The sequence below is a fragment of the Malaclemys terrapin genome, chromosome 7, assembly GCF_027887155.1.
Source record: "Malaclemys terrapin pileata isolate rMalTer1 chromosome 7, rMalTer1.hap1, whole genome shotgun sequence".
Classification (NCBI taxonomy): Eukaryota; Metazoa; Chordata; order Testudines; family Emydidae; genus Malaclemys; species Malaclemys terrapin.
The window spans coordinates 111,253,996-111,270,876 of record NC_071511.1 but is presented as its reverse complement, the minus strand read 5'-3'; positions in this window follow the sequence as shown (position 1 = coordinate 111,270,876).

The window sequence follows — 16,881 nt, the reverse complement described above, 5'->3', positions numbered from 1 at the left end:
AAACTGAATGAGTTGGCTGACACTAGCTGGTACAGCTGAACTTGTAGCCTGGTAAACTGTTACAGTTGCCCCCCAAATGTGCGAATCACTGCTGTAGGAGCTACAGTCTGAATAGTAGCAATGGACATGGGTCTCACTGACGGAATAAACAAGATAGACATTCTCTGCTGACCTCCTCCTCGCCACCCTTATGCTAAACCAGCAATATTTCTGTGGCCAAATGTATCCAGTAGTGTCACCGTTTACTTATCTTGGGAGTGTCTGTTATAACAAATGATGTACTGTGGATGCTGAAATCACTATCCAAACTAACAAAGTAACCAAACTTGTCAAAAGCAGCACTAAATGTGTTTGGAAAGACCACGGATTTTATAACACTTAGAGTATGTTTAAATAAATATATTAAGCTGTTGCATAAACTACCTTGCTTGTGTCAAAACAGAAGGATTGATGCCTTATATGTTGCTTTACAAAGATTCTCAGCACTATCTAGTTCATCCTCTGAATGTCTCCTGTTTTAAAATTTGTAACCAAAGCTTCAAGGTGCTGCTGTTCTTAGGGATTTTCAGTTGAACGAGGCACATTCTTCAAATGTCCCTGAATAGCAATACTTCTTCAATACTTTCGAAGAAAGTATTCTATGCCTAGTTATGGAAGACCAAAATCTCTATTCAAAAGATATCTTGGCGTGTTTGCTTAATGATGCTAACATTGCAGCTGACACTTGGGAGATCCTGAGAGCTCATCAAAGAAGAGAAAACTGCAATTGGGAAAGGACTGGTTATCTTTGAGGAAATACTGCCTTTAGCCTCTCACCTGGAAAAAGCTTAATTATAAAACTAGTCAATCAACCTTCTCCATCACCAAGAGACAAGCATTGATAACGATCAGTTCAATGTCTTCCACAAATAGTATTAGAGGGGTAGCCATGTTAGTCTGTATCTGTAAAAAGCAACAGAGGGTCCTGTGGCACCTTTGAGACTATCAGAAGTATTGGGAGCATAAGCTTTTGTGGGTAAGAACCTCACTTCTTCAGATGCAAACCACAAATAGGTTTGTCTTCATTTGCTACAGTTGATGAAGAGTGAATGTAAATTGGATATATGTCTTTAGCTTCCTGGTCTCTGGAAACTGTGAAGAAAATGCTAATTATGTTGGATAGTCAGATTACTTGCCACTCTCAAATGAGCCAGGACCTAAGACAGCTACTGCTCCAGTTGCTTTCTGAAGAACATGAATTACATACTGTAACTGTGCTTAATGTTACTTTTGTTCATAAAAATAGGTTACATTTTTGTAGATTTTTTATAATACTCACGTTGTATCCAAGAAGGACCAGTTTGGCCCCTCCTTCCAGTGGCCACTCCATCACTGCAGTGGCCTCTCCTCCTGTATTTCACAGCACTCCCTCTTTATGACTCAGCCCGCCAGCTAAGTCACTATATAGTCTTGCCCTTCCAGGTTATCAAAAGCTTTCTAGACCAATTGTCCCAGACAGTCCTCTGAGTGAATTCCCAGTCTGTGCCACTTCCCTACTGGCTGGTAGGGGAACTCAGGCCCTCCCACTACTCCTGTTTCCAGCCTAAGGTCTGGGCTACACTTGCGAGTTACAGTGCAATAAAGCGGCCCTGGGTGCCCTAGCTCACTCCCTGTTCACACTGGCAAGGTACGTAGAGCACTCTGACTCCGTGGCTACAGCACTGCTCGTACTCCACCTCGGCGAGTGGAATAACGTTTGCTGTGCCCCCACTGGAGCGCCGGGGCGCCAGTGTGAACGAGGTGTTGTGTTACTGCGCTGAGATCAGCCTCCAGAAACGTCCCATAATCCCCTTAAGTCAAGTGTCCACTCTTTTCATTGCTGTGAAATCGGCTGCAGGAATGCGGAAATGCCCTTTCAAAGCTCCATTTTGGAGAAGCCGTCTGCTTATCAGCTCCGAGAAAAAGCAAACATTTACTGTTTGCTTTGAATGAGTGAGAGAGAGGCGAGGGGGAAAGAGGGTCTGAACTTACAAGACAGCATCTCAGCACCCCCAAATCCCACTCTCTCTCCCCCCACATACACACAACACACTCTACCCCACCACTCATTTGAAAAGCATGTTGCAGTCACTTGCATGCTGGGATAGCGGCCCATAATGCACCGCTCCCAATGCACAAGTGCCGCAAATGTGGCCACGCCAGCGTGCTTGAAGCTGTCAGTGTGGACAGACTGCAGCGCTTTCCCTACTGCGCTCTATGAAGGTGGGTTTAACTCACAGCGCTCTACATCTGCAAGTGTAGCCATGCCCTAAGAACCCTATAATCAGCAGCCAAGGTCTATACATTCTCAATCCTCACTGCATTTTCCCTGGGCTTCTTCCTACTCTGACTTCCACATGCTTTCTTCCCTGCAACTCCTCTGGGTAAACCTCTTCCATCGGGGACAGGATCTCAGGACTTTTGCTGCCACCATGGGTTTCCTCCTACCTAGCTCTCGGGCACAGACAGCAAATGCAGACTCTCTCCCTATAGCGCTTTACTGCTTTCAATTGCCTGGCTTTAAACAAGCCCAGCCTGGCTTCATCTTCAGTTAGTGAATCTCAATCACGATTCTCAAGCCTGATTCTCCTCCAGTTGCAACCTATAAGGTTAATTGGCCCCTTCTGAGTCACCTTATCCCCATCAGGGCTGGTGTGGGGTGAACACTGCATCACAGGGACTTAAACATGTATTTAAGTACGTTGCTTATCACAAGTAGACTGAGTACAGTGAAGTAAGTCCTGAAGTGGTTTACTGAACTAGGGGCCTTATTGAGCATTGGGCTGCTGTCTTTCAACTGCGGTTCTGACCATTTGTGGTTATTTAAAAAAAAATCCCATAGTACTTTTTGCAAGACCAGTGATGTTACACTGGTTTCCTGGGTAAGGTTCAGTTGAGTAACTACATTCCCATTAAAAATACCTCTGTAATTGTAGGCCCATAAACCAATGTTGTTCTTTGTGGTAACAAAAGGAAAGTGTTTCAACACTTTCCATCAAATACAGTAACAATTATGAAAGTTCAATTATTTTCTGCTTTTAAATTGTTCTTGTATTCAATATCCATAGTAGAACTTGCTGTAATTTTTAAATAGTTCAGAAAAATCAGATGTGAATACATTTAATTTTCTTACAATCTGATTATTAATAGATGATATTCATATATATCACCTTTCAGCCAAAAAACCCAATAACTTCTACCAATGTATGCAAATCATGGGTTTGCATTCTTTTAATCAAAAATACCCCATCTCTCTTTTAAGGCATCATGGTCAAGGGAATCATACTGGTGTATCACTATGGAGAATCAGGCCTTATATCTTCAAAACACTACATAAATATTATCCAATCTTCATAACACCCCTGTGAAGTAGTTATATTGGTACAACAATTGACATCAATATAAAATAATCTTTTTTTAAGAAAGAATGCAGTACTGCGTAAATTTGATATCTAGTGAAATGAAAGGGTAGTACTGTATTATAACAAGTTTGACAGTCACATACTCTGTCCTCGGTAGTACTGGTGTGTGGGTTACACTGAGAGGAGCTTTAGATTGTTTATGTATCTTTACATTTATTCTTTTGGACCTATCCCTTCAAAGACAGAACTTCTAATATTACCTATATGGAACAAACCATTATTGTACTGCATTTCTGTGCACATCTGATATGCCTTTGAAAATGACTATGTGCTTATGGGAAAAGTGATGAGAAGGAAGTTGAGAAAGATATCACGTTAACGAAAATGCTGAGTAGCCATTTAAACTCTTTTGCCTGGTATCTGCAGGGGTGACAAATTAATAGCGCAGTTCTGCCTGTGACATTGAGCTCTGCATCTAGGGATCCGACAAGAGATGAGGTCAGCTGAAAAAGGTAGAATGGTATAGTTAAAAAATAGTAGCTTAATATTTTTGAAGGATGTATGGCCAAGAAAGCATAACAAGTCTTCTTTATACAATTGCCACAAGTGAAACATTGAGAGCTAGTAAAGTCTATTGTATCAAATGTAACAGAGTTCAGATTCATTTCCATCCTCTGAATTATTTTCTTTTCACATATAGATATAAAGAGAAAAAAATACACAAGAGAACTCACATCATAGGAATGAAAGGTGATATATATGAATATCATCTATTAATAATAATCAGGCCACGTGTTTGAGACCCCTGAGATAGACATTAAAGAAAGGATGGTGTGGTCAAAGTGACAAGCCAGAAAGATGATATTTACAGCAGTCTTCTGAACAAATATAAAGTGGGACAAAATGGGTTTTGTCAAAGCTGGTGGGGAGGAGGTTTCATTAGTTGAGATGTGAGATTAAGGCCCAGACCAGAGATGTAGCTGTGTGGATGGAGAGGAAAGGCCAGATCTCAGAGATGTTGTGCAGGAAGAAGCAGCAAAATTTAGACATTGGTCAAGGGAGAGGGTTGAGTCAAAGACAACAGCCAGGTTACAGGAAAGATGGTGATTATGTCCCATGATTCATTAAGGGGGTAGGTCTTGGCGAGAAAGATTAAGTGCTCAGTTTTGGCTGTATTGAACATAAGCTGGCTATCCATGTGACAATGTCAGAGAGACAGGCTGAGATATTAGTCTGTCTGGGAAGAGACAGAGCTGGAATGGAGCGAGAGATCTGCAAGTCAACAGCATGAGGATGATAGTTAACACAATGTAGATGAGATCATCCAGAGACAGGGTATAGAGGAGCCAAGGACAGAGTCCTAATACCAGGGATTCTTTGCAAGAATCTATGAATAGTATATAAATGCTGACTTTCTTGTTTGTCTGCCTGTCTTTCTTGCTGGAGTGGTGGAATTTTTTAAATGATTGATTGATATATTTTATATATATATATATATATATATATATATATATATATAATGCATGACTTTTCTTAGCAGACTATTTATAAGGTATATCAATTTTTGGATCTAAACAAGTTATTTGCTGCGGCCTGCCAAGCTCCCCACCCCAGTGGAGTTATTTCCTCTGGCCGCCAAGCTCCCCTCACCCGCTGCCTCCCCCCAATCCCCCCAGCACGCCGCGTCCCTGCTCCTCTGCCTACCTCCAGGCACTTCCACCACCAAACAGCTGTTTTGGCAGCACTTAGTGCTTTTCAGGATGGGGGCTGGGGAGAGAGGAGCACGGAGCCGCGCGCTCAGGGGAGGAGGTGGAGAAAAGGTGGGGCAGGGATTTGGGGAAGGGGTTGGAATAGGGGTGAGGAAGGGGTGGAAAGAGGCAGGGCAGGGGTGGGGCCTCATGGAAGAGGTGGAGTGAGGGCAGGGCCAGGGGCAGAGTCGGGAGCTTTTGTATCTTTATATGAAAAGGTGTCAGTGGTGCAGCCCTCGGGCCAATATACTAGTCCTCATGTGGCCCTCGTGGTGATTTGAGTTTGAGATCCCTGGTCTATCTGCTGGGTCCTCATCCTGCATTCCATCAAACACGAAGTACTCACATTCACTTTCAAGGCTCTTTATGGTATGGGCCCACCCAACCTATCAATTCTTATATGTATTGTGAGCATCTGCAAGGCTAGAACCTGGGACCATGGGGGTTCTGGGCCACTGACACCTCCGCATTGTGGCTGGAGGCCTAGGCTGGGCTTCCATGGGGAGGACCTGCCAAGGCTGGGCTTGACAGGAAGTACTGCCCAGTAGGACCTGAGTGGCAGACCCTCACAGCCCACTGATTGGCCAGTACTAGTACTTAAACCAGGAAGAAGTGAAGGCAAGTTATCTCAGCAACAACACAGACTGCCTGCCTATCTCTGCTCCAGACCCTGCTTGCCATAAGACCATACAAACTGCCATACTGGGTCAGACCAATAGTCCATCTAGCCCAGTATCCTGTCTTCTGACATTGGCCAATACCAGCTGCTTCAGATGGAATGAACAGAACAGGCAATCATCAAATGATCCATCCACTCCCAACTTCTGGCAAACAGAGGCTAGGGACACTCAGAGCATGATATTGCAGCCCTGCCTCTCCTGACCAATAGCCATTGGTGGACTTATCTTCCAGGAACTATACATTAGATTCTGGCTTCTGACCTTGGTTTGTCCTTGACTTCACTATCTGATTGCTGCCTGTAACCTGGTGCCCAACCCTGTTCACCTGACCATGCCTCCTGATGCTTGATTCTTGGTCTGCCCACTCACCCATCTCAGACTCTGACCTTTTGGTACCTGACTCCAGACTTCTGTTATGGTTCAGAGTAAGCTGGACTTTTGAACCCTCACCCAGTGTCTCCATGGGCTCACTTTCCAAGTTACAGGCCTGTGCCTGTATTTCTTGGAGTGGAATCCTATGAGTCCATCCACATTTAGACTGACCTGCAGGCTATAGTACCTCCATTTACCAGCTGTATGACCTGAGCAGGTGCAAGTGGCTTTGAACCCTGCTATTGACTTCTCTTGGGAATTGTGACCAGTTTGAAAATACACAGACAGAATGGTTTGTTCAAAACAACATATTTATGTACCCATAAGAACATCACAAGCAGAGAGAAAAGGGATTAAAGTAACAAAAGCCTAAAAGCATGTTGTCACATTTGCCTCCTGGAAGTAGGTAGCTCTGACTTAGCACCCCATTCTCTTAGGAATCGAGTTGCAGCCTGCTTTTTTGCAGACTCTCTGTCTCCTGTCTCCACAGAGACCCCGCATTTTGACCACTTGAAAGTTCTTTATATGAGGCCTCAGGGTTTCAAGCTGGAATCTTTGTCAACCCCCCGACCTCATGGGACCAGCCAGAGCCTGATTCCGCATTAGTGGATGTGGATCTCAAAGGAATTATCAGGAATTATATGCACCATTAATTTTAGAAGTATACCAGAGGCAGAGTTCAGATCAGAAGCCAAGCTTCAGCAAAGCCTGGATATGGGATTTTATTTAATTGGTATAAGAAGCAGTGGTTTCAGTTCAGGGATTTGGGGTCCCATGTAACCTTTTAAATAGAAAATGAAAACTTTCAAGCCTATGACCAAGAGGCAGTTAGAGAATGCTGGGGTGAGAAGGTTCTGACAGCTGGAGTTTGACAGTTCCATCTGACACTTCTGAGTTCTGGTCTACACTAAAAAGTTAGGTTGACACAGCTATGTCACTCAAAGGTGTGAAAAATCTTACACCGCTAAGCAATGTAGTTAAGACGACCTAACTCCTAGTGCAGACAGCGCTAGGTTGACAGAAGAATTCTTCCCTCACCTAGCTAGTGCCTCTGACAGAGGTGGATTAGTCACACTGCTAGGAGAACCCCCTCGTTAGTGTAAATAGCATTTACGCTGCAGCTGTGCTGCTGTAGCATTTCAGTGTAGACAAGCCCTTAGGATCACATCCAGTCTGGGGTAGACACAGACAACACCCCAAACACATCAACTCAGCAACTGCCAGCTCTGGTCTATGTAAAATGTAAAGTATAAATGAAGACTGAGTTATGGTATCAATTGAAATCAAGGTTTTTTTGAAAATTTCCCTTAAACCACCCCTTGATATAATATTCCAACTAATGCCTGATCAATCAAACTTTTTCTTCACATACTTTTGGGGAGGAAGGAGTGTGGGGATGGTAAGAACATAGAACATAAGAACGGCCATACTTGGTCAGACCAAAGGTCCATCTAGCCCAGTATCCTGTCCTCTGACAGTGGTCAATGTCAGGTGCTTCAGAGGGAATGAACAGAACAGGTAATCATCAAGTGATCCATCCCCTTTCGCCCATTCCCAGTGCCTGGCAATTTAAATGATGTATTTAAATATAGTTTTGTTCTGAATACAGTTCCCATTCATTTAATTTGTGGTGACTGAGAATAACCAGTTGCAACCTTGAGGCTTATGCTGACACCCTTGTGGGGCCTAGGACAAATTGAAAAAAAAGAGAAAAAAAAAGAAGTCCGATCCAGCTTTTAGCAGGAGCAGGACTGGGTCTGATGTTTGGTAGCATGTGTCGGTGAGGGAGCACTCACATTCAGAGTGTGTCAGCTGAAAAAGCATTCAGTTCAGTAATATTGTTGCACCTTTTCAGAGCTCTGGGGATGTTTCAATTGGGAGCAGAAACTGATGATCGAATATGTTATTTTCTTTAATGTCGTTTTTATTTTAAACAAGGAACAAAGAATCCTGCTTCTCTAAATGCAGGAGGAACCAAAGGCAAAAGGGGTAGTCTCTTCGCTTACAGGACAACCTTCTTTTCAGTCAGCATCCCTGACCTCTTTGTAGGTTTCTCTCAGGGTCACACTGTGCTTACAGCATTCTGCTTGGATTTCCTCAGACTGTCTGTCTATCTCTCTGTTCTGCTCATGTCCACACCCCCATCCACACCAAAAACCCCACTGTTCACATAGTGCTGGGCAGTTCACATTACACGTTTGTCATAGGTGGGGCATTGTGATGAATTTATCCTTACAATTATGTTAATTGAAGGGTGCATACTGTCGGGGACTTTTTAACCCAGACGGCAAGGTTCGTTGTCTGACCGCAGAGTGAGAGACAGGCAACACCAGCAAGGTCCAATACAAGCTCTTTATTGAAGAGTGCACACAACAATAGAGAGCGGCCCGTCTCCTGAGAGAACCAGCCACGATTACAATAACTAGTGAGATTATATAGACAGTTCCGTCACGTCATAGTTAAAGCAACCCAATCCCCCCCTTTACTAGTTAAAAGCTTCTAATATTCATGCATATCTATGTTCTTTGACAGTACAAACAGTTCATGATGCCTTAGCAGCTTCTTATCAGCTTTTCGTCATGCACTAGAAACTAGGAGAAAGGAGGGAGTTAAGAACAGAAACAGGGAGTGGGGACTGCAAGTCTCCATATGTCCAAACAAACCGTTCCTAGTACATTTGGTTCAAGAATACGGTCCCCCGCCCTTTATCTAATTCTTTGTAGCCCAAGCAAGCATGTCCTCATGTTTCACAGAGAGACAGGAATGGCCCAGCAACTACTGTTAGCCTAACTTTGGCTAAGCTGGCCAAACAACCTGTTCTATACTCCATTTTCCTTGGACCTAACAGTCCCCCCTTTGTCCCTGGAGTACCTCGAAGGGACTCCTGGGACAACTACTGAGCAGAAAGACTGGGGTTGGTTACTTTTGGGCAGAACACACCTTGGCGCCCATCCAACTTTCAACTTTTATTATAACATACAAGGCCAGTAAGCCGCATATAATTACAACGGCGCTTCGGAGTACATTATGGAGCCAACCACCTATATCTGGAATCCAATTGAACAGGTTACTCCACCAGGATTCAATTCGCTTCCCTCCGTGGTCCTTTGCTACCTCCATAAGGTGGTTTGCTCTTTCCCAAGTGGCATTATAAACATCTGGGACATACACACAGCATTCTTGTCCAATTAATGCACATGTTCCTCTCTGAGAGGCCAGTAAAATATCTAGAGCCAAGTGGTTCTGGAGAACCATCTGCCTTAGTTTTCTCTGTGCAGTTGCCAAGTCCACCAGGGCATCAGCGTTAGTCTAATTTCCCAGATGTCTCGGTGAATTACCCAATCCCACATGCATCCTCCCCATGGACCCGGCAGGATTCGGTATGTGGGAGCCCACACCTCCCTAACCGGTCCATATGCTTGGAAGGAGCATTGAGAATGTCCGCACTTCCACCAGGAAAGTCTCCAAGTATTTCTCCATGGCCACAGATCAGATGGTACTCCTGATGTGTCTGTAAGGGCAGTGGGCCAAGCCTGAACATGCTAGATCCCACTGCAATGCCTTCCCAGCCTCAGTGATATTCAATACCATCTCTATCAGCAACTTCTGGGTCATAGTACTAAGGGCGGAGATAACATGTAACTCACCAATTCCAGCCTGTACCTGGGTTAGCTGTGCTCCACAAATAAGGCTTGTGGCCTTCTTTAGTTGCCCTAATTTCTTATCATGTTTTTGGTTCTTAAAATATTTTAAACTGCTGCTGTACTATTGGCCCTATCCCATAGGGATCCGGTCAAGTCTCTCTTCTTTCTAGAGGAAATAACCCAAACCCTCTATTGTGCTAATCTAATAGCAGCCCTTTTTGCATTTAAAATCCAATTAGGGAGGGCAATACATGCTGAAGGACTTATTCAAAACACAGGGCGCAGCCTGTAGAATAAACCCCAAAATCCAATCAAAACCACATTCCCAAGCATGGGTCCCACAAGTTTCTTCCTGCCAGTGTGTAATTCTTTGTTTCTTCACCAGGGTCAGTTCTTAATTTTTTTTTTTGTAATCAGGAATTCCTGAACTTTGGTGGTTTCAATGGAGCAAGTGTTCCTTCTTCTCTTTTTCTGAAACAGTCATGGTTCAGCATCATACAGGGGAGAGGTTACTAGCACATCACCCTGTAATGGGTTTTGCTTCTTTTAGGAACAAATCCAAAGGCACAGTAGGTCTGTCAGTGGACAAGGGAGAGGTTACTAGCACTTCACCTTGTCTTTTTTTTCTTTTCCCTGCTGTCCAGAAGGCACAGCAGAGTTAGAAGGAGGAATAGGCTGATCATCAGTCGGAGAGTCCTCCCGAGGTGGAGGGGTCTTTTTGCAGTAAGAAACATGAGTCCAGGTAGGTAGTCCTTGGCACTTCACAGCAGTGTCGCTGGTTAACAGCACTTGGAAAGGGCCTTTCTAGCATGGAGTCAAAGCAGTCTTTCGTTGATGGACTTTACGTAGACTCAGTCTCCTGGTTTCAATGAATGGCAGGGCTGCTACGGTCTTTAGGTAGCACTTCTTTACCTGTGAGAAAAACCTAACACATTTCATTAATGCCTGGCAGTGTTTTGCAGATTTTCCAGCTGCTTGGGCACATTCAGGCCCCCCTTTTTCTTGGCTGTCAGCCAAGTCTTAGCTGTGGGCAGTGCCCTTGGATGGGCCAGCATCTTATCTTTAGACTGAGCTTGCTAGCTATTTTTTTTTCCAGTTAACTCGTTCTGTTCTTTTTCCTTCTCCCCTTCTTGGCTTCTTTTAACCTACAAAGGAAACTTTCACTTTTCACTCATACACCTTTTTTCAACAATGAACACATACACATTGCTATTATACAGTACATTAGTCTTATTATTCAATGTATGCCATGTACACCCTTCCCAGTAAAATAACTTCTATACAGAGCTTTGGAGCAACAAACCAGGACAAGCACACCCACCTTTGAGGAGTCCACTCGGTACAACCTCTTGTGTCCAATAGCTTTCCTCCCTCCCCAGCCCTCTAGCTAGAAATCTGAGGTAGCCAGAAGGATCCCATGGGCAATATGGGGAGTGGGTTAACCTTCCATGTCCTTGCTTCCAAAGACTGTTGATATGCAAATTTTAACAACATTTTTTTTAATTAAAAGATTTGACCAATGAAGCCTTTTTTTTTTACTTAAGCAAATGTATTAGACTTTAGTATATTACATTTTTTTTTATTTATTTAAACACTTTGTATTCTAAGTTGAATAAAACAAGTATCTGCTTTTTTATTTAACTCTTTTATTTAATTTTGAACTCGACTGTCTTATGAAAATATTAAACACAACAATTCTGGCCACTAGACAAACTTCACAAGACAGGACATAGAACACAAAAATAATTTCTGTTGTACTAGTAAATGCATGGTACCTTGAATGCTGTTTAGCTGGCATCCGTTTTCTCTGATGATTTGAAAGACATTAATTACTTAAAATATTTCCTTTATATACACATACTCTTGTTGATTTTAGGCAAAACAGAGGAATTACCCCATATTTCCTTGTATTTGTTTCATAGGCAGCCCAGGTTTCAGTGGCTTCTACCTTATTAGTTAGAAAATTGCATTAATACAGATGCTTTTTAGCTTGCTTCCAGATCCAAAGCTATCCACAGCTTAAAGATTCTTACTTTAAAAAAGGACACAATTAACTTTCCTAGACTTTTGATTGCATTTTACTTCTAACTTCTGCTTTCAAACACACAGTGATCTGAAAAAGACAACACAACCTATATTGGCAAGTTTGCATTTCTTTTACCTCTGCTTCAATATACACTGCACATGTTCTGGGGAAAATGCACATCCTCTCCACAATTCAATTTCTACAACACTAGCCACATCAATTTCTACACAAGGTGTAACTGTTTCTTTTATGCTTACAAAATCTCCATGCACCCACAGCAAAGTGACAGCTCGACCACACAGAGCCAGGGGCACTGTCCTTCTCTCTCTTTACCAGATCTTTTATCTGCTATTTTGTTACCCAAAAACAAATTTAAATCTTATATTCTTCTGGCTTTGACTACCCTGCTGCAGCCACAACTTTTGGTCTTTATTTAAAACATTTTAAATTTTGTAGCATTAAGTCACCTTAAGGATTAAATGCTAAATACCTTAAACAACACTAGTTTCCTGTGCCTGGCAAAAGTATTCTCGGTTTTTGCAACTTTAAACAATACCAATTCATCTTAAACTTATAAAATACAGATTGTACACAGAAGGAGTGTTCTTTAGCAAATTAGACTAACGTATTCATAGTTGAATAATTCCACTTAAATAACTTCTTGCCTGGATTACTTACAGAAATTCTTACCAAGTTTCACTGCTTAATTCCTTCTAGCAACTATAGAGTTAACTTCTCACTCTTGGGAGGGCTGTTCTTTTACACCCTGGGGTCTCTTTCAGAGATTCCAGTCCAGGCCGGCTGCCTGGGGCTTCCCCAAACCACACCAGCTCCAGGGTCTCAAAGGCAGACTGTTGGATCTCACTGGATAGTTAAGCTTTGCAAATGTAATCTCAGCACTGTAACTTGTACTGCCTTTGGTTTGCCTCTGTCTATATTTTTTTCACAGCCAGCTGGGGCCGAAAGCAGGTTTTTTTTGGTTTATAGTTATACCATACAAATAAATAATCCATTTGTCCCGGTCTAAGATCAACCAGGATATTCCTGAGGGAATCCATCCTGTCAACAGAAAAGGTTCCGCACCTTGGCCAGTCTTTAGTCGGGGACAAATGAGTAGTAAAGGAAGGCCATTGAATTTGGCATAAGTTTCTCATTTAGATTTAGTCAAACCGGTTGTTCCAGAGATTTCCTTCCAATTTCTAAGTACCAGAGACAACGGGGCGTCCCCCGGGCATTTACTGCCGACTTGTCCCATTTAGCCTGTAGGGACTCTAACCCCTCTCTGGGGACTCTAACCCCTTTCTCGGGGACTCTAACCCCTTTCCCGGGGACTCTAACCCCTTTATGGCGATCGCTTACCTTATTCAGGGACTCGAACCCCGAAGACCTGACCTCCCCAGGGACTCGAACCCTGAAGACCTGGATCCTACTCAACGGGTAGGTGGACATTGCTGGGTTTCTACGGGCTTCAGCTGGTTCACAGAACTCGCCTTATCACCGATGCAGGGATCAGGTTACCGGGCAAGGCTCCTTGAAGCCAGAGGATGCGCGCTGCGTTGCTTCGGAGTCTGATCCCGCACCGGAGAGTCAGACGAGTCCCGGCGGAGTCGCCAAATTTGTCGGGGACTTTTTAACCCAGACGGCAAGGTTCGTTGTCTGACCGCAGAGTGAGAGACAGGCAACACCAGCAAGGTCCAATACAAGCTCTTTATTGAAGAGTGCACACAACAATAGAGAGCGGCCCGTCTCCTGAGAGAACCAGCCACGATTACAATAACTAGTGAGATTATATAGACAGTTCCGTCACGTCATAGTTAAAGCAACCCAATCCCCCCCTTTACTAGTTAAAAGCTTCTAATATTCATGCATATCTATGTTCTTTGACAGTACAAACAGTTCATGATGCCTTAGCAGCTTCTTATCAGCTTTTCGTCATGCACTAGAAACTAGGAGAAAGGAGGGAGTTAAGAACAGAAACAGGGAGTGGGGACTGCAAGTCTCCATATGTCCAAACAAACCGTTCCTAGTACATTTGGTTCAAGAATACGGTCCCCCGCCCTTTATCTAATTCTTTGTAGCCCAAGCAAGCATGTCCTCATGTTTCACAGAGAGACAGGAATGGCCCAGCAACTACTGTTAGCCTAACTTTGGCTAAGCTGGCCAAACAACCTGTTCTATACTCCATTTTCCTTGGACCTAACAGTACATACCCTTAAATTCTCAATTAGATTTTAACCCAATGCATCACAAGGTTTCACCCAGCACGTAAACCCCCCCACCCCAACACCATTTCACTCATCATCCCAAATGGGGCCTAAAAAATGGTGGCATTCAACACCCCATTCCTCCCAGAAAAGAAATAATTTGACAAATCAAACAAATTAAAATGACACACGGCTAACTATTTACATATATGCAGTGTCTGTCAAGATGTTTTTGCATCACCATCCCAAATAGATTTTTATTCCCACCCAAATTTCTGTGGAACTTTTTGCTCCCTGATAGACTTTCTGCCAGTCACCAAGGAGGGGTACCTTTCAATCTGCCCTTGAGAAATGCCTATTGTTTCTGTAGAATTTGCTGGCTGAGGCAGACTTTGCCCATTTGGGGAATGGGGAATTCACCTCTGTAACAACTTTTGCAGCCTCAGCTTACACAGCTATGTTATCAGATTTGGGGGGCAACCATGCTGAAATCCCATACCCTGGATACATCCTTAGGTTTGTGGAACCATATGAGATCACCTCTTTAAAGAGTGTCCCCATGTGCCCTTACATTATACAGCTTTTTCAATAATTTCTCTCAAGACAACCTAAACTTTTGCAGTAATAAGCCACCAATATGTAAAGTCCTTTGTGTTCTTGTGTCAGTACTGCCCCTCACACCATAAGCACTAGCATCTGTGGCCAATATGAAAGGGGTTTTGAAACACGCACAAATACAGGGCCTTTTTCAGCTCTGAGAATACTATATCATACTTTGCCTCACTGCTGAAATGGTTTGCCTTTCTCATCCAATCTATACAGTGTTTTTTACAAACCCACAAATAAATCTTCTATAATAGGAACACAGCCCCTCAGTGGATGTCTAGGTAGTTGATCTGTATAGCCTCAAGTTTCTTTTTGTCAGTCTTCCTGTGTGCCGCCAGCATATGCCAGATATACTGGTTCATATTTTGCAACTGTGGTTCTTTTCAAATATTTGCTACTTGTCAGAAACATTCAGCAAATGAACAGGTATCAGTTCCTGTTTCAGATCCACTAAAACTTTAGCAGATAAAATCCCCCTCCCCCACCCCGATCCTAGGTCTGAAAAGAGTTTTGAACCGCTCTCCACCTTTCCCTTCCATAGCATATAGTTGTTACAATGGTTTCTGCCCCTGAAGGCAGAACTCATTTACTGCAAACTAATTGTCTACAAACCATTTGTCTCATGCAGGCCATATTTTTAAAGGGAATGTCCATAGACTGAATTTGTAAGACACCTTTCCTGGCATTAACTACACAGTTATTAACCATAAGAAAATCCAGACCAATTATCAAGTCATCCCCTATTGCAGCCACCCAGACTTCTTATGCAAATTCCAGGAAGTCCAGTCTTTAAATGTAATTTTCAGACAGATGCCCTTGCCCCAGTCATTGTCTCCACTTGAAATCAGATACAGTAGGTGGTTCAATTTGGGAACCCTGATTTCCTAGCTTTTTTTAGCCTGTATAGTTTAATAACTGTTGTGTTCAAGCTAGTTAGTCACTGCTGAGCATTTTACCAAATTCTATTACACACTCAATAGCCAAACAACCATTAATCTTACTTAATTACCCAGATCTACACCAATACTGTGGAGCTGCTCCTTGTACCTCCACCAAACTTTGCCCCCTCAGCCTGGTGTTCCCCCATTTCCTAAACTGGGAGAGGGGCTTTCACCAGACACATGTGACATGTTGTCTTGGCCTGCATTAAGTTTATAACAATCCTTTTTGTGCCAATTTTGTCATAGAACCAGCATTTAACTAAACTGTTTCCTTTAATTTCTGCATTACAGTATACTACCGATTATCCAAATAGCATGGGGGACATTGATTTTAGTTGGATAATCAGGAGTTTCGATAATCGAGAGGGTAGCAGCCATTCATCAACGAGGTAGCCTCCCCTGCAGACAAGGGCTCATCTTCCTCCCAGTCCTGGCCAGGGGTCTCTGCCCCATTCACTTACTCCCATGACAGTGGGGCTGCAGAGGGCTCCCTATGCTGTCACAGGGCTGGTCACACCCAATCCCTAGAGGCACGGATGCTGGCTTGGCAGGGCAGAGCAGAGGCTTGGCTGAGTGTCTTTGCTCTGTCCCATCAGGACGGCAGCTCTCACCAGCATCTTGCCCCTGAATGGACTGGATGTCCCAGCTCTGCTGTCACGGCCTCACTCCCAAGTCGGGGGGTGGGGTGGGATGGGATGGGGTGGGTGGGTGCAGAGGGTATGCCCTCCCCCGAAGCCAGGGGCTCGCTCGTACTCCTCTTTGTAGTCCTGCCCAGGCGTTTCTTCTTTATTATCTGAACCTCTGTGTCATCCAGATTCCTTTCTTGATCCCCAGCATGAGATACCTGACAGCGACAGGGAAGGGATGTGGCTAATGCAAAGGTTTAGATAACAGGGTTTTGGATACATCTGAATATCCTGTATTGTCAGCTTTCCTTGTTTTACAAACTGAATTTATCAGTTTGTCTAATTGTTCAATAAAGGTCATGAATCAGCTTAGAATCCCCTTTCCTCTCGTATATATTAGATGCAGAGCTGTAGTCACAAGACTCCTGGTGATCAGGCTCCATCCTTCTTGCTAGTGGCTACTTCCTATTCTGGTACACTGCTGCAAGGAAAGATTCAAGTTCGGTGACAGATTGCACACCCTTTCTGCATGTATATGGTCTCCTTCCACTGATCTTGAGCTGCAAGTTCAAGTCCTGCTGAGCATGTATAAATTAGTTCATTTCCAACTTACCCTGGAAGGCCAGAGTGAATATAAGAGAATGGCCATAGTGG